Source organism: Anoplolepis gracilipes, chromosome 5, assembly GCF_047496725.1.
Source record: "Anoplolepis gracilipes chromosome 5, ASM4749672v1, whole genome shotgun sequence".
Taxonomy (NCBI): Eukaryota; Metazoa; Arthropoda; class Insecta; order Hymenoptera; family Formicidae; genus Anoplolepis; species Anoplolepis gracilipes.
In genome coordinates, this window is record NC_132974.1 from 1876995 (window position 1) to 1897041 (window position 20047).

The window sequence follows — 20047 nt, forward strand, 5'->3', positions numbered from 1 at the left end:
TATTTCTGATTTTTTCCCTTTTGTAGTTTCGGAAATTGATTTCTATTACATTGTAACGTAGTAAAATTTTATTTTAATAACTTAAAATCGCGATGAAATTTTCTGCTCGAATAATTTAGAATAAAATTAATTTTTCACACAATTATTAATGTATATTTTATATCAATTAAAATATTATAAAAATGCTAGTCCTTCTCTGTTCTTTCTCTCTTCCCTACACGATTCTTCGTCCTCGTGCGTAATAAATAACTATGAGACGGACAAGCATAGGCACCTATACTTTCGCGAAGTACATGCTCTATTTATAGACGTACGTACCGCGTTAAATGTATAAGTGGGATATCGTGGTTTTCACAGGTGAATCAGCTTATTACATCTAATCTGTGAAGTTATTTCACGCGACGATACACGAGGGTGTTTCACATTTATCGCTATATTTTTTAACGACAAATGTTCTTTACAATAAATTTATGGACAATTTTTTTAACGATAATTTTATGAGATTTTCGTTATTTGGCAAAATTTTCATTAATATTATATACTAATATTAAATAACTTGAATAATAAAATAAATATTAAAATATATATATAAACAACGCGCCTTAAAATTAACTGAAAAAAAGGTCGCGTCAAATATTTATTAAAAAATTTAATTTCTAGAAAATGTTATCTTTTTCAATAATGAATTGTTTCGTAAAATGATTACTTAACAATTTCTTGTCGATATAAAATAAATTTTAAATTTGTTAATTTGCTATTATCGAGAAAAAATAATATGTCCAAGAACTCAAATTTCAACCAGATTATACTACAACATTTTAAATATGTGACAAATAAAACTAGTTTTAGAAATATTCGATGTATGTAAATATTTTCTAATTCAGTATTATGACAATATAATTATGTAATCAACATAAAAGAGTGTTGTTCTAATAATTATAATTACAGTACAAATATAATTCAATACGCTATGTAGGATTTTTTAAATAGGATTTCTCCGTAACACTTAAATAATATGCCTTCTCTCTTGCATAATTTACTATGTGGATCAAGTATTTCGTGCTCGTAAAAGATGAAGAGGAACATTTGCAGTCAAAGTCAAACGAATTGAGAGAGTATATCGACCTATTAAAGTAATAATGTCATCCCGTAAAACGCACGGTTCGTTGGCAAATCGAAATGGAAATGAAAGGAAAGAGTAAATCGCACGTAAAGTTTGAGTAAGAATTCGCGAGAATGTGATTAAAATGTTCGTGTTTGTGTGCATGTGCACGATGTGAGAAATACGGAAGAACCGGTGAAACGAATAAACTTGGAAGAGCGAACTCGAAACGAACAAACAGAAGGCTGCACCGCCAAGCCAATTACGGAGCCGAGACGTAAACACCAAAACGAAACGAGGACCACAATGCGTGAAATTTAGCTGAGCTAAGAACAAGAATAAAACTACGGTACAAAGGTATCGAGCGGGGGATCTGTCAACACCAGGAAAGAAACGATATATACAGTAGAGATCCATTGCTCCAGTTTTAACCCCTTCGAGTTGGATGCGACGACAAGATCGATGAGGGCTAGAGAGGCATGTATATAATACACGCGTGTGTCGGCTGTATAGGGGTCAGTTAGAATGCTGACACACGTGTATTTGCCCAAATGAGTCATCCTGCACCCTTTGTGCATCATTTACTCTTTCATTTTATTTTTATCCTCTCTTAAAATATTCGGAATTCTTGTCGATTTCGAGTGATCGATATTTTTACCGACAAACGAAAATAATTTAAGCGAATATAAAATCTTTACTTTTTTATTATATACATTTATTAAAATAATCAATATTCACGCGTAATTTTAATTTTTTTATGGAATATTATATTTATTATTTAATCGAGTTATTTGCATTTTTGATTTTAATGTGTAACGTCAATAACGAGATGTAGTTGCGCAGGGCGGGGTTGTTTGCATCGAACGCCCTGCGGCCTGTCCTCGATGCAACACATTGACCTCCCTATTACATCATGCTTATTATTCATCAAATTTCCTTACATATTTGATTCTGATATAATAATGTAGGTGCATCAAATGTTTATGTATATCACCTACCGGACATAATGCAACGAGATTTCTATTATGTCATGTTAATTTACCAGCAATTTATATATTTTTCTAGAAAATGGCAGGCTCTGATCGATAAGAAAAAAAAAAAAGAACTCCAGAATTCTATGCATCAACAAAATGTACTGACATCTCTATTGTATCTCATTTGTTATTTATAAAAGTTTTGAATAGTTTTTATCAAGATTTATGACATATTTTTGTTAGATGCACGAGATACTATTCTAATATATTATTAAAATAATTTAAATTTTTCGCTAATATAATAATAAAATCAATCTTTCTATACTTTCCGAAATATTCGTAATATTTTACGTGGACTGTATATATTCTCGATATCTCTGTTACACAACCAAACTATTTAATAACTATTTAGATTATTAAAACTATTCAGACAAATTATTTGTTGAAGTCGTGAATTGTTGAAGATTTATTCTCTTAAATTTCTTTAATCCAATAAACGATAATAAACGTTGGACGATAAATCAAGATAGAGAAAAGATATCGGAGCGAAAAAACATTTTACAATTTGCCGTATCTTTCCAATAAAAAACAATATCGAGAAAAAGTCACCGCCCTCGGATACATCGAGATATCTTGGTTATCAAACCGAACGTGTTATTGAAAATACTTTGCATACTTCGATTTCAATTCGTAAGAACGAAGGAGCGCGAGTACTCGCAAGGAGGGGGGGAGGGAGGGGGGAAGGGAGGGCAGGGCGGGTCCGGCTCGGCGCGGCGGAGAAGCCAAAAGAAACGGACGAAGGGTGGCTAGAGCTGGATCGGTGCAAAGCGCAAGGGAGTAGCGAACGCGAGCGCGAGCGCGAGCGCGAACGTGGAGGACGATGAACTCGCGCGGCAGCAGGCAGCTTCCGTCGCCTGGCAACGTCCCCACTTGGCCTCTCCCACCAGGGCGCAGCGTCGACACCATCATCGGCACACCCACACCCACAGCGTCGTGTCATCGTCGAGCGTATCCATGCACGCGTTCCTGGTACATGTATACGTTACACGTACGTGTACGTGTACCGCGTACTGGTAGCCGTGATGCTTCTCTCTCTCTCTCTCTCTCTCTCTCTCTCTCTCTCTCTCTCTCTCTCTCTCTCTCTTTCTCTCCTGTCGCCGTCATCGTCGTAGTCACCCTCGTTGATCGTAGTCGTGGCTGCCGCCGTTTGCGCTGATATTGATCGCGCGGATGGTGCTGCGAACCGCCGCTTGCGCGATGTAAGAGCACGCATGTATCGCGCGGAGAATCGCCGCCGAAAAACTGGTCTCGATCGGCACAAAGTCGATGAAGGGGGAGAAAAAGAAAGAGAAAGAGAGAATGAGAGAGGAATAAATTTGTCTGTGTACGGACAGATGTTTCCAGGGTCAAAGTTCGGGGCACTATCGATTAGACGCCGGATTATTTGGGTTAAGCTAGGTCCAGGTAAAGCGAGGCATTAAACATCGAGGAGTATAATTTATGTATTAAAATATACATGTGTGCTCTTTCAATCATATTTTTATTTAGAACTAGAGTCTCTCCTTTTTAAACTTTCTAAAAAAAAAAAAAAAATTAGAGTCAAGAGTCGAATAAATTGCGAATTAAAAAGTGGTATAGCTCTATCTTCCTTTTCATCATAATCTTATTTAAACGGATGATTGATCAGATATACCGATGCGATAGTTTGATTATCCTGAAATTCTCGAGCAAACTGTTTGAGTTTTGCGAAAGAAGAACCGCGACAAATTTAAGGGGGGGGAAAAAAAAAACTGTTTAAAAAAGTTTAAGAAAAATGCAAAGTGGCTGAAAAGTGATAGAAATAAAATAATGTTATCTAGAAATTTTGAAAGCAGATGTAGGAAGAAAACTTTCTACGTCGTAACATTTATATTAACGTGTCTTCGTCCGATGAGAAGATATAAATCAGCCTGGTCCACGGCGCGACACGCGACAATACGACGCGCCGCGCAATCTATGCATATATCCGATCCCTCATTCATCCTAATGGACTAGAAGCATACTGTTTCCACGTCGCGTTACGTCGGTCGATGCGTTCCGCCGCGACGGATGTCGCTACAAGATTTGCATGTGCATATGCTATAGACGTGCTGTGCGTCGCGTGGCACAGTATAATTGGCTACTTACCGCTGCCCACAGCGAGGACATACGTCAAATACCTATTTCGCGAAACACACATACCGATTTACGTCGTACTTCCACGTAAGAACGTCAACTGATTAATCATTACGAAACGTTGAATAAAATATTGATGCGAAAAATTTTCCTTTGTTCTTCGTTTCATCGATGGGGGATTATATTTTCGCTCAACTTTAAGTCAACGGGATTTTAATGCTTGACGTTATACTGTAAGTAAAGAGGAAACGAAAGGGGAGCCATTAAAGTTTTACTAGTAAAAAATTGATTGCAAATTGATTACAGAACCGTGACGTTTCAGTAACTAAATTTGCAATCGATTATTTCGAAGTATTACAAGAATTTTATTTCTATTTATTAAAAATAGTCTTTTCGAAATACATATATTCACCATCTGTGCGAGTGCGCGCGTGCGTCGCATGCAATATACATCCCTGTATATCACACGTGACGCATGAACACTAAATACGTTAAAGCACTCTTAACCAGCTGCACGGAAATAAAAGAAAAAAAAGCTAGAGAAGAGTTGAACATGCATAGCATCGCGGAGCGTGTCGTAGGATCACGTCGCTTGGATCAAGTAGATTGCTAGCTCAGCTAGCTTACCAGATAATCCTTGGCTTCTCCTCGCTTACATGTATTCAAAGTGTTAAGCATTGAATATAAATTAATTTATAAGGATCTCGTCTTGCAAGGTTTATGTCAAAAACTATTTTCTTGTTATAACATAATTATTGTACATTACTATAAATTAAATCCATCTTTTTGTTTTATTTATTGCCAAAATTGCTCGAAAGTAACACAATCTTTCTTATTTATACATTATATATATATATATATATATATATATATATATATATATATATTTTTTTTTTTTACGTCGAATCCCTTGCGAATGTTCAATATTTTTAGTAGAAATCGATCAAAATCTCAAGAGAAGAGAAAAGTATACAAAATATATATTTATATTACAAATACCGAAAAATTTAATGCAGTTTTTTTAGAATAATTTTTTTCTTTCATTTTTTTTCTAAAATAAAAATAAATAAAAGTAAAATTAATTTACTAGTAATACGATTTATAGTTTATTGGCTATTGCAGTTAAAGATTGAAATAGAAAAGATCGAATCTTGACGTTGAATGCGCGCACACGATCAATAGGCATCGACGAAGTACATTCTTGTTTCAATAATCAGTCAAATTGGGAGAAACACCACGCCTTGCATTCACGGACGGTAAATTATCTCGACATTTAACCCGTTGTTTCCTCGAGCGTGACACCATAAAGTCGCACAATGGGGCCCGTTCATGCCGCGTAAACTATCTTATGAAACACGATAACCGCGTCGATATCCTTTCATGCAGTAAATAGCTCTGAATAGCATCGTCTACACACAGTCCAAAGGAAGCTTCTTTATTCAATATTGCCAAGTTGAAAATGAAATTTTGGTCCAATTACAAATTTATACCGTTTATTTTTTAACAAAATAACGTAAACGAATAACTATTTGAAAATATATTTTTTAAAAGACACGTAACAGATTAAAAGTTAATAAATAATTAGAAATTTATATAATCACGTTCTAGATTTTCAGTACGACCAATAAATACCCCACGCGCATTAAATAATATTTAAAAATATTCTGACATTTATTTTAAATGCATATATCGTATTTCGAAATAATGTCAATTGATATTTAAAGTTTAATGTTTCTTAAAAAGATAACAATTTAAACTAAAGAAAGAGAGAGAGAGAGAGAGAGCATTGGAGAATGCGCACAGATCAGTACGCGTCGTCTATTTTTCTATGGAGTGCAATGAACCCCTATCCTCCTCGCCAATCCCTCGGACCCGGCGTGACAGAATAAATTTCTCGCGGTCGAGGAATGTCAAGCCAGGAGAAGGAAAGAGAAAGGGAGAGAGCGAGAGAAAGAGAGAGAAAAGTCGTCGTTCTTCTTCCGCGCGATAAGATAAGCCGTAATGAGGTTCAATTGGAAGATTAATTAATTAAAACCTACGGCGAAGGAGTTAAATTGGACAATATTACGGACGGTATGCAGGCATACTGAGAATCAGAGAGAGAGAGAGAGAGAGAGAGAGCGCGCTGTGCTTGTACCGATGCGTGTACGAAAGCCGGAGCGTGTATGTACGAGCTCGCCTGTTCATCGCGCGCGAGATGAAGGCGAATGAAAGAAGAAAAAGAGAGACGAGAGCGCGAGGGATTTACAGCTGCCGGGATACCGAGACCCGTAATTATGTTGCGGTTGCCGCGCGCTGTTGACGAACACGAGCGTTCCTCAGCAGCGGCGTCAAGAGCCCGCGACTTGGAACACTGTTACTACGATGTTCCCAAAGACTTGTCCCTCCCCCGATATTACTTAGGCATCTCGAGACACCTTTCTCGAAGCACAGCACGGAGAACATTCATTTGAATTTCTTATGTTTCTCGTGGATATAATTAGTATATATAAATATTTTTAATACCAGTATCAATCCTATATTATCATTTTATAGTAAAAAATTCTGGTTTTTCTTCAAAGAATAAATATTAATTATCACCAGCATCATGATAATCACACTTTTTATAAAAATTGCATATTTTAAATGTATTCTTTTGAATAAACAAATCAATTTTTTTTTTTTCAAATACTATTTTTAAACTAACACACACGGTGTAACATACATATACATATGTGACATGTTGTTTTTAGTTATATAAAGTTTATTATTTTCGAATGTAAATTTAATTTGCAATAATTTAAAAAAGTGCTTGAAATAGATGTATATATACATGTACGCGAGTTGAATTGACATTCTAATCAAACGTAAATTATAACAGTCCCCGTCGCGTAAATCTACCGCGTATATATAACGCATATATAATCGTGCTCTCGATAAGTATCGTACGATTGAAAGATTAATAAATTATATGTGAGCGCTCGCAACGAGACCTTCGTTGAAATTCTTTTTCCGAGGCCGCGATATTGCGCGATGACCAACTGTAAAATAATAATTACGACGAGTAACGCCTCTCTTGGAAAATACGATGGACGAACGCGCGGCGCATTACGATTTCGCTTCGCAACGAGAAGAAAAAGAAGAAGAGAGGAGAGGAGGACAATCGCATTTCCAGGACGGGCAATCTAGTCACCGGCTAATGGAATGTAATAGAATGCTTGCCTAGTCACCGCCTTGCCCTCTCATCTCGTCTTTCTGTCGTTCCCTGTCGCCCTCTCTTTCTCTCTATCACGTTTCGCTCGCCTCCTCGTGTGCGTCCGACGCATCCGCAGACTTTTCTCTTTGTTCACGCGCTTTGTTCTTGTTGCGAGAGATACGTACGCGATCGTGATGACTTCAGAAGTCTTCGCGGCGCTATTTTAAGAGCCACGCTCCCGCCCCCGCATTTATTTCCGCCGCCTTTAGTCCTATATGTGTTACCGTATTTGAAATTAGTCGGCTGTCGCGCCGCAAAAAATCCCGTGTCATCGCGGCTCACCTCGCACATTTTGGACTGTTATTTTCTGTCTCACACCGCGACAACGGTAATTAAATGCATCACCGATATTGTGGCCAACTGTCTTAATGTAGATACTCTTTAATCCCTGGCTGTGAAAATAATCTAATCCCCCACTGATGCTCGAAAAGCAAAATGAACGAAAAGAAATTTTGTAACTTTATATTTAGAAATTATTAATTCTAATATTGATAAAAAGTTAAAAAAAAAACCCCCACTGATGCTCGAAAAGCAAAAAGAACGAAAAGAAATTTTGTAACTTTATATTTAGAAATTATTAATTCTAATATTGATAAAAAGTTAAAAAAAAACCGATTATAAATACAGACGGGAAGACAAAGATAAATAATTACACATTTTAAACGAATGTAATAGAAACTGAAACTTAAAACGGGAACAAACGTGCGACGAGTGATAACTGCGATATTGTTCGCCTTGAAAAATGCTGAATGCAAATTTTTTACATATCTTGTAACATACATTTTATCCTTTACAACTGTGAAAGACGATAATTAAATTAGCTTGCACACCCGGACTTCTGAGAATGACATATTAGCTTAAGTAAGCGTCTTCACCATAATTTATGTAATTATGTTGTTAGTAATATATATATATATATATATATATATATATATATATATATATATGTATTTGTATGTATCAATTAATACTTTCTTAATATGCTATTAATATTTTATTACAACGTGAAATTCATACTTCTTTAAAAAAAAATTAATAAATATGGAGCTTAACTACAGAAATATTTAATAAACGTAAATTAAAAAGAGAAATGTATTTATCAAAGGTATTTAATAAACGTAAATTGAGACCTCTGTAAATTAAGTTTTACCAGCACAATTGAAAAACAAAACGTTATTTCTTTTTTAGACATATTTTACTTTATAAAACATTTAATATTTATAATTGTCAAGAAAAAATATTCAAAACTGAATAACAAAAAGGTAAATCAATTCTATGCAAAATATTCGCTAAAAATATCTAATTTTAATTGGAAATTTTTTTCTATTAATAAACAATTTATCAAATTAATGTTAATGTCGAGAAACGACGAGTCGCCCTGTACAGAAATTTTAATCTTATTAATGTAGATTAAGAAAAAGGGGATACTTAATGAAGATTATTCGATTATGTTCATTGCTTGGGATAACGCTTACTTTGTACGATACAGCTTCGTGTTTCTTGATTAATTTGTTCGTGATTAATTTGTCCATGACAACGAGTATTCCAAAACCGCAAAAGCTCGCATTACAGAACATCGATTATATTAATATATAGGCATTATAAAAGAAAAAAATGGAGATTTATAACTTTAGACTACACTTATAAAAAAAAGTCCATCCTAGAGACAGAATTCTATAACGTAGGTATCTACTATGGCATTAATTCTTTTTGCTTTATCGAATCGCATGATACAGATACGTCATACTTTACGCGCAGTTAGTATGTTAAAGAACAATATATGTATTGTTCGTGTATAGACATGTATACCCTGTACACATAATTTACATCAACCATCACTCATAAATCTTTATTGCGTCTTTAGAATCACGCGAGTTTAAAACAAAGGCAATATAGAGACAAATATAGACAGTATATGTATAACGGGATTCCCCATTTATCAGATTAATTTATAGATCATATACACATAAAAAATATATAAGAATTAATATATAAAATGGTAACCTAAATTCCAACTTTACATTTCTCAGATTCAATAAGAATGAAAATAAAATTCTCGATAGAAGCTGCATATTATAGCGTTGATACCTGTATTAAATACGTAGAAAAATGCAATGTTAAAGATCCGATATTTTAACACACATTTATGGAAAATTGATCGCGCTTCCACTTATATCTTATTTTGTAAGAATTCTCAGAAATTCTACTTTAATACCATAACATCTTCCCGACATGGCAAATGTGTACTCGTGTGTATCTTAAAATCCTTCGCGGTGAAATGGACAAAAGTCTCTACACGAAAAAAAATTCAAGACTACCCAGGGGACAGGCTTTCAAGCTTTGTCATAGATTCGTTTTATCGCAGAGCGGCTGTTTCAAAATCGTTCCGATAAACAAAGCTCCGATTGTTCTCATTCATGTAACGTTTGAAAATAAATGAAGGACAATTGCTAGAAAAATAAAGACACGGCATAAAATAATAAATCTCATGGCCCCCTGTACTTTTGGAAAGGATGGTTCGAGCGGACTTACAACCGTGTTATAGGTACATTTTCTTGACAACGATGAATTTTTTAAAATGTAGGTTAACTGACCAAATTTTTTTCATTTATCTCAGATTAATTTATAAATTAAATTACATACAAAAAAATATATGAATTCTTATATTTTTTTGTATGTAATTTTAATTTATAAATTAATCTGAGATAAATGAAAAAAATTTGATCAGTTAAAAGCAGTCCATAATAATAAATAATGCGCCAAGTGCAAGGACTTTTGTGCACCTGAAATGTTGGCCGACTCAGGTACCGCAGATAATATCGCGTAACGGAATCGATAATATCGGGAAGCTATCGTGTTACGCGGATTGCGGATAAAGTACGCGCCGCACGGACGCGTGTCGCGACAACGATGTTATTAGTGTCGGATATACTGCGTATTTAGAAAAAGTGCACGGAGAGAACGGATAAGAATTTTTAACACGTCAAGCAGCATATAATCACAAGGTTGCGCCATAGCGCTAAATGTGACGATCTTGCGTTAAAACGCTAGATAAACGCTGATAATACATCCTCAAACATTCATAGACACGCTCGTTTTAATAATACAACACCTCAATAACAAATATTACGTAAGTATATATCCTGAATTTAACATAAAATATCAATGTCATAATTACAATAATATATGAAAAATATATTAAAATATAATTCTCTTTGTCCTTTTAACTTAAATTGTATATATATAATTTAAAAAAAAACGACTCCTCCCTCTCTCTTTTACTTTTCTCTCTCTCATATATATATAGCTAATTTCTAAAATATAATTCTTTGTCAATTATATATATATATATATATATATATATATAGATATATGTGAGAGGGAGAGAGAAAGTAAAAGAGAGAGGAAGGAGATAGAATATACATATTCGTTTGAAGCAATCTACGAGAGTGGCTAAATCTCTGCAACTTTTCCTTTAGAAGGAAATTGCCTACGATGTCGTTATGTTTTCGCTTTTGCAACGTGCTGATCGCTCTCGAAAAATAATCTAAACCGACATTCCGAGCGGAACTCCAACGCGTACCATCGCATGCTGCAATGATTCTCGCGCCGGTAACTATAAGACTCAATTCCAGGATATACCATTCCGGTGAGTCATTCAGTTCATGAATAATTGCGCTGAGTGACCGATCGTGTCGGCGATAAAAACTCGTGCCGCTCGTACGCGTCGCTTAATCGTAACACATATACACACGCACACGTACGCATACACTCTGAAATCGCTTAATTTACGACTAACATTATTAGCTATGCATTACGAGATGTCATCACGGCCAACCGCAGCTGATTAGTCAAGCTTGACTCGGCGGTGGAATGTAAGAATTTATCATTAAAAAGAATTTTCAGAACTGGCGCCACTGATTGCTCTACTGATCAAATGGCAAGTAAACCGATCTAGAAATAAAACAACATAGATGCAAACTACTTTGTTAATTTTCCAATTGATCGAAAGCAAAAGTTAGCATAAGTAGAAATTCTTCTAGATGCAACTTGGTATCTCTCTCGCATTAAAAGTAAGAGAGAGAGATTGTCTGTTTTTTTATCTTGAATATAATTACGCTATTCTTTGTTAATTTATCCAAATCGAAGATAAAACAATTATTTTACAGTCTTTATTATACAAGTGTATTTTTTGTAACTTTTGTTTTTTTTTTGCTCGTTACAATCGTTGATGAGAACAGAATATATAAATTTTTGAATATTTGAAATTTCTTTCTCTCTCTCTCTCTCTCTCTCTCTCTCTCTCTCTCTCTCTCTCTCTCTCTCTGCCACATTTATTTCATGGAATATAATATTTTGAAATTTTATTTACAGACACTCGTACATTGTATATTGTAACAAAGTGTTTATCTTGTTAATCGAGTGATATTGTCACACATTTAGCATCAACACCACGCCTTTTAAAATAAAATAATCTCATGCACATAATTATTAAAATTCAATCGATAAAAATTACATTCTTCATAAAAAAACGATATTAAAAACTGATAAAAAATCAGAGTAGAGCACATTCTCAGCATATGGTGTATGTGTATATATGCAAATGACAAAAATGCCACAAATATCGATATAAATACCAAAGTATAGAGTTTAGGAATGTAGATGCTGTTCTCTCGCTTCGTAAGAATTAATCAGGTCGGCAAAAAGCATAAATCATCGGGCGGTCTGTGGTATGCATGACGACTGCATAACTCGCGAGGAGAGAGAGAGAGAGAGAGAGAGAGACAGAGAGGACAGCGGGGAAGTAAAACGCGAAAAGTAATTCCGCAGTTACACGCGTGGAAAATTATTTTCTAACCGACCATCGGCAGCTCGTCAATATTCCCGCATCGCATTATTCCCGTTCACCGTTTCAGCTGGCGTTATGGCTGTCCATCTTGCGACACGCTCTCGCGCATCGCTATATAAAGGATCGTAGCCGCATCGCGACCGCCGCCCGTTCGTGTGATCGGCCTTATACATTCCTCTTTGTCGTCGTCGTCGTCGTCGTCGTCGTCGTCGTCGTCGCCGTCGCCGTCGTCGTCGTCGCCGTCGCGTCCTGTCGCGAGAGAGAACGCTTTATGAATACCGATTTTCAATCCGCTGCGCTCTCGCGACGTCGAATTATTGACGTAAGGCCGGCCTTTGGCACGCGCTCGAATAACAAACGCGATATGAGATTCTTGGCGAATGTAATATGGGGTACTCGATAATAGGCGCAAACTCGTCTTGTTGTTGAAAATTGAAGTAACTTTTCTCTTACTAACTTTTATTCGCACTTATATTTTTTTTCATAATTTTTGAAGATTTAATGCTGAATTTATCCTATTGGTTTATGTAATTATATTCCCTCCTCTCACTTTTAAAATCAAAATTTTAATAAACTAAGGTGTAGGATTATGAAAAGTAAAAGTTTATTCATTCATAGTATTATAATGAAATTTTTTAAAAGTCCTTTTATTTCAAATAAAGAATATTGTCGCGTGCATAGAAAGTTATTTATTTTTTATTAATTTGTTATTTATTTGTTATTAAACATCCCATGTGCATGTTTGTTAATCAACACTTTGATAAAGTTACTATTCGCTTAAATAAACATCGATTAGATTAGAAGATCTTATCTTTTATAGAATTTAAAAACTTTGTAAAGCAAATAAAGATGGGTTTCTCTTTTCGCGTTTTTTACTAATATTCATGTATATATTAATATATTGCAAAGATTTAATTGTGCTCATTATCAACGGTATATATCAATACTAATGTCGATTATTTCATTTTTATAAAACTTCAGATAATTTGAACTTCTGCAAATATCAACGAAAACAGACAAGAAAATATATCAAAGTTATTTTTATCTTGGTATGCTTGATAGGACATCGTTACAAAACACTTTGTTCATCGATCAAAACTTGACTCATAAATAAATATAGATAATAGTTTTTCATAATCATAGTTCGGTCAAGCTGAAGTATTAATAAAATATGCATGCTATTAACGGTGTTTGAGTTATGGAATGCGGTAATAAGGCATTCAAATAAAAAAAAATATGTTGATTAGATATATAGCATTAATAGGAATGCTCACATTCCTAATCACGAAATATTTTAATGTAAAAAAATATGTTTAAGGTGAAAAGAAAGGAATTATGAAAGAATAATTATCTCTCTATTCAAAAAGGTTACAACGAATCACCGTAATTTTAATAATCAATGAAACAAATTTTATTTTAGAAAAAATTATAGAAAATCTTAAAACTAATTATATTTCTCATCTAATCTATCTCTTAGGATATGCTTGTCAACTTCGCTTTAAAATAATTGTAATTAAATATTATACGATAAAAAAGGATTTGTGATAAAAAAGGTTTTAGGATAAGACGAATATGGATGTTTAATGTGTTGAAAGCTAGAAAGTTACGCGCGATAGAAGTGAATGACAGCTTTCCATTCTCTTTGAGCAAAAGACAGAATCGACACGTCCTCATGCATTTCTGTAAATCCATGGTTAAAATTAAGGTCGCGATTTTAGTGAAACGCCCGGTGTGTTCCTCATTCTGCAAAAATTAGCGCGTCGTAAGATGTTTGACGCGACATCGATCGCGGATTCTTCGTCGTCGCGACGTGAAACTTTATTTGCAAACTTTCATCGTACGTACGTATGTACGTATCAGATTAGCGTGTTTGCCGATGACGATGCGCCGTGTGCGCAACGACGCGTACGCATAAACTCGCGGACGCGCGCGCACGCGCGTACATATGCACTCGGCTACTTGGCCGAGAGCAGCAGGTGAGGTGAGGAAAATATGCACCTACTTTACGGTTGAGGCAGGTCGCGGTCTTTAAATCGCCGGAAACGTACGCGCGACTAGAGAGGAGAGATGCGTTCTCTCTTCCTCTCCTCCCCTCCTCCCCTCCTCCGTCCTTCACCAACTTCCCAGTCGCTTGACATTGTATTTTCGTTGCCTTTCGAAAGCTTCTCGGAAGGCACCATGGTCGATAATCACGGTCAACGCCGTTATTCGACTACGTATACACCTTAAAACAGGTTATGCCAGTGGCGTAGTCGGAATGCATATCGAGTGAATGCATTATTCGAATTTTTTCCTCTTACCAAAAGAAAAGAAAGAAAGTAATGTGCAGATCGCCCTAAACCCACCGTGTATCCTTTAACCGGCGAAAACGAGTCCATTTCTTAGCGCAAAGCACGATGCTCCGTATATTTTTCTTTTTTTTTTATCAATGAAATACGCGTATTATTTTAAATATTCTCTTCTCGAGAAATGTAAAATATATTTGTTGTCAAAATAAAAATGTAAAAAATTAATATTTATCAGGATAATTAAAATTTTCAACGTTAAGTATAATTAAAACTTCAGTTAAATCTTTATTAAGGCAGCATACAACATGAGTTAAACGTGTTTAAATTTGCATCTGTTAGCATTTGTGGCTGAAAGGAGAGTGAGTAAATCGAGGACATCCCGTACAAATATACTTCGTGTTCCAGAAATAGCAGTGGAAACGTATGCACCGATTAATAAGAATAATTTTTGTTTCTCGCATAAACATTATCATAGTATCATAAATAAATACAAAACGGTGTTTTTATCTGATTTTTTTTCATTCAAGAAGAATAATTCATTTTTCGTTTCATCCGAAGCCGCAAAGCACCTTTGTTCATGTTTACCGAGAAGAAAACTTATGTTTCCACATACACATAATTCTTTTTATATTCTAATAACGTTTTTACACCGTTCGCGTGCATCTCCTCTTAAAGTACGAACAACACCGTTCCATAACGGTGAATCGTTTGGTTCATAATCGGCAGGAGCATCGTAAAGGAACGAACGAGAGACGGTGGGAAAAATATCGTCGGCGGCTTCTTCTAACTTAACCGGCGGGCACTTTGTTTTTTCTACAGCAGAATGTTGTTTAAATCCTATGACTCAACTAATTTCACGGCTCGTTAAGTTGCAAGCGACCCAGCCCGTACCATAATTCGATCGTGTTGATTATGTCCTTTACTGTACCCTACGAAAGTAATCCCACCGCGTGTAGTGCAGTCATTTATAATTGTAGAGAAAACTAACTCTGGTATGCGTTTCCGATCGGTCCTACTTTTATCGGAAGATTCCTATGCGGTTGAGCATAACGCCGTAGATATCGTGAAATCTAGGTAGAAATCTATTCAGGAAATGATGAAACTTAATCACTTGAAACCGATGCGCTATCTGACTTGCAAGATTTAAGATACGATATTAAGACCATTTCATATATTCCATATTTAAAATATCAAATAATATTAAAATTAAATAATAAATTTCTACAAGTCATAAAATTATTTATAAGGCATAGAGCTTACAATTTTCTTTCCCATTTTATAAAGAAAAAATTTAATTTAATTAGATCAAGTAATGTCGATAAGACTAATAGAGTTAATATTTACACGAATTAATTTTCTTCCGAGCGCGAACCACGATGACGTACGCCTATGCAATGACCGAAGGTCAAAGATGCGTGCAGCTGTACCGAGTACCGGCTCCAAGAACCATCTTTTACGCCGCCCCGCCTTTTCCTTCCTCGCCCTTTTCTCTGCGATAAATCAGGATGATCCAAGCGAAAATCAACATGCAATTTTCTTGAATTTTCCGGATGATACAAATGTTTAAAATTGTAACTTTCTAATTATATATTATTTTGGCAATATGAATTTTGGATATTATTGTATACAAGTATAAAAATTAAAATACAAACAATAGAGTTAATAGAAGAAGAAAATACTCTTTTCATGTTATATAACTTTTATAAAATAGTTTGTATATAATATTTTAGAAAATAAAAATACTAAATTTTAAATATATATACAAATTTTTGTTATTGTAGCACGGCTTCTACATTTCGAGACAACAGCATATTTGATCTTCCGACTATCTTGAGGCTATTGTAATTCTCACATTATAAGAAGCGCTATTCTTATCTTATCGTATACAAGACAGTCGAGTTGCGTATGCAGCGAAATCTAATGTCGGTTGAAAACTGCTACAGCCACGCGTTCTATGCGCTAGTTGGGCGATGTTGGTGGTGGGAACCCCGTGACAGAGACGGGTGCAAAACACGTGTGAACACTCCGAGAGGATTAACGGGCGGATGCAGCACTTAATAATTTGCCAATTGTTTCTACATCGTAATGTGGTATTAACCGGTAAGTGTTCGCGCACTATGAGCGCCCCGCGTTCAGATGGAAAATTATTTTCTTCTTATGCGCCGATCACATGAAATCGTTTTAGTACTTTAACCTCGTTTCCAGCCCCTTCCCTCTTTAAATACGAGGACTTTGTACGATTTTCCTTCTCTAATAAAACTTCGATGGCCAAAGTTTGTAATTTTTCATAAAGATATGTGATCATGAAAAGTCAATCACTACGTTTTGACTATCTCTTAAAATATCTTTGTTGTCACAAAGAGAAACGAGCGATTAATTTAAATAAATTAACTTAATTAATCTGAATAAATTTTAATAAATAAATAAAAAAATGATAAATTACTCATGTCGTGGATACACCGCCTGATGTTTCCTCCTTCTTCTCGCCTTCTCCTTGTGTCCTTTGCTGTTCTTTTATGAAACTCACACAACACTCACTCGCGAAAACACAGTTAATTACAATCGTGCCCGCACCAATTAATACAACACGATGATCGCGCGACATTTTGCGATTCACTTGATATTAATCACTAACTTTATTTTTTCTTTACGACGAAAGAATGTAAAAATTACGCGAAAATACGAACCATTTGGTACTGAAAAACCGCGCAGTCAAATTCACACAATGCTATCTCCGTCGTTATCGAATAATATATGTTGCAAATGTACTATTCTCAAGAGATAATACAACGTAATACGGAGCGTCTCACGCCGTTACCTTCTCGGTCGAATGTCAGCACGAAAATGATAAGCTAACGGAGTGTAAACAATAGGGACGGCGTACCTCGCAAAATTCGGCTCGTATCATCTCTCGAAATATAAACATTGGATGGGAGATATATAAATGATATATATATATATAATAGGAGATTTTAAACGCGATAATTTCCTATAATTATTACAATTATCAACCAGTGCGTTCATAATTATCGTGGTCCAATTAAGCGTTATTAACTCACGTAGTGTCGTATAGTAAAGTGTCATATTAATTTTGAATTTCTTTCATTAACAAAACATTGCCGATACAATTTGAACGTTTAACTAATAAAATCAATTGTTATTAAGAACTCTATTTAATATCAATCAATTGCGTATCATAATTTCGAGATTTAATACGACGATGCGTCTCGCGTTGTTATCCTTCTCGCTCGAGTGTCGTCGCGAGAATGATAACAAGATAACGAGATGTAAACAGTAGTTTGGCATACCTCATAAAATTCGACGCTTCCATCGTCTCCCGAAATATAAGGAGAGAGATGTATAAATAATAGATATTCATAAACACACATGTATATGAATGTCTTGGATTATTACAATTAGCAGTTATCAACTCACGCGGTTAATTAATTTTCACAATTATTGCGTTTCAATTAGCTTACATAATGTCGTACAGTAAAATTGCTTGATATTATTTTTGTAATTCTCAGCCATTAAAAAATATCGCAATTGCAAAATTTGATAGGCATTTAATTAATAAGAACAGTCGTTATTGAAAATAACGTATCTTAATATTATATTTATTAATTGTGTATCATAAATTCGATACTTGTATCCTGCGGATATTTATTTTTAATTTTAAATTGTATCCTGCATATTTATTTACTTGCGTTATAATAAAAGATAGTAAAATCGTCATAAAATGCATATATTATTCGTTGGAAACAGAGATAGCATCGTGTGAATTCGGCCACGCGAATTTTCAGTGCCGAGCGGATTACTTCGTGTAACCGTGATTTTTTTCACGTTCTCCTGTTGCAATATAAAATAAAGTATGCGATTAATGTTGGGAATGTCGTACAAAGTGCCGCATGATTATCGTGTTGCGCTGATTAGCGCGGGCGCGATCATAATTAACCGTGTTTTTGCGAGTAAGTGGCATGTGAGTGTCATAAAAGAGAAAAGAATAAGAGAATAAGAGAGAGAGAAAAGGTTGAAGAAGGCATCGGGTGACGACGAATCCAACTTAACCACGAAACAATTTATAAATTTATTTTGTTACATTTGTAAAATTAATTTTTCGACTATTTTCATGCTAGCAACTCATTTAAAAAATAATTAGAAACTTATTTTCCAAATATTAAATTCAAAAATAGATTAATCAAAATATGTGTATGATATACATATATAATTAATTAATTGAAGAAATAATATGATAGCAAACTGTTCAATTCTTGTCAATTTCTTATTTTTAAACATACTGTTATAGTATTCATGTTGAAAAACAAAATATAAAAAGTTAATATTTTTGAAATTGCAATATTTTCGATCAATTAATTAGCAATTATTCCTATATTTATTTTTACCTATAAACAGTTTTACTTTAAGAAAATGGGACTCTCACTTGTCTTAATCTTAATTTGCTATTAATTGCTAAGAGCAAGTAATAAATTTATGATTAAAGTAACAAGTTAAAAATAAATTAGCATTTAATCAGTATTACCGCACAGTCAAATATTTGATTTCTTGTGATGAGAATGCCAAGGTAATGGAGGTTTAATTTATTATCTAATCTGTTTCACATCATTGAAATCAGTCGTCAAACTTTTACTTAAAGCAAGAATGCGGAAACGAAAGAATTCAACGTTGGCGCGATTTCGTTACTTAGGTGTGCAAAAGCTAAGAAAAAGCGGATAAAGCCGCATTCTTCGAATGACGGTAGCACACATTTTAGCACTGTCTCGACGAAAGTCTGCAGAGTTTTACTTTTCTCTTCGTATCGTATAAAGGTCATCTAAGCGATAGCTTCATCAAAGAAAAAAGGATTTTCGTGTATAATGTATGCTCAGAACAAGTAACGTATGCATATCAAAATCTAAACAAATTTTAATAAAAACTTTCGATAACTTTTTATTCTTGGCATTTAATTAGGTATCGTGTTAAAAAAAGTAGGCCTCCAAATTTATCTGAGATACTTGCAAGGTTATAGCTTATTCTGAGAAGAGTTAAATTCAGAAACTGGGATAATAAAAAAAAAAAAAGTCGTTCTCTCCGCGACTTGGAGGTGAAAGAAAGCACAATTGTCCAGATATAGGATGGTTTTCGTGCTATCTCCAGGTCGTAGAATAATATCGATGTCCTACTTTAAAGGTGTTAATGAAAAATAGAAAAGGAATTCAAGGAAAGAAATTTCGCGAAAATGACGTGTCTGCGTTCAAAGAGACTACGTTAGAGTTTGCGGTGTCCGTTAGCGTTAACATGTTCGAAGTTAGCCGACTCGATCAATTGATCTCGATCATTCCACTCGTTATTTGTAGCTATCTTGGTAATGATTAGTTCAATAGGAACTTCCTCCGTATTACCTGTGACCTCTTTTCTCCCAATTCCGTCATTTCGCGATCGGAATGG

The 20047-nt window shown here is 34.7% G+C and overlaps 1 protein-coding gene and 1 long non-coding RNA gene across 3 annotated transcripts in view; one reads left to right on the top strand and one right to left on the bottom strand.

Moving 5' to 3' along the window:
- The window catches only part of Fax (failed axon connections), a 29522-nt gene that overhangs the window by 4280 nt on the left and 5195 nt on the right, over positions 1 to 20047 (bottom strand). The window lies entirely within an intron of this gene.
- The window catches only part of LOC140666145 (uncharacterized), a 35286-nt gene continuing 19530 nt past the window's right edge, over positions 4292 to 20047 (top strand). The window contains exons 1-2 of the long non-coding RNA XR_012046717.1: positions 4292 to 4463; positions 16384 to 16702. This is a non-coding gene — a long non-coding RNA (uncharacterized lncRNA). The remainder of the gene's footprint in view (positions 4464 to 16383; positions 16703 to 20047) is intronic.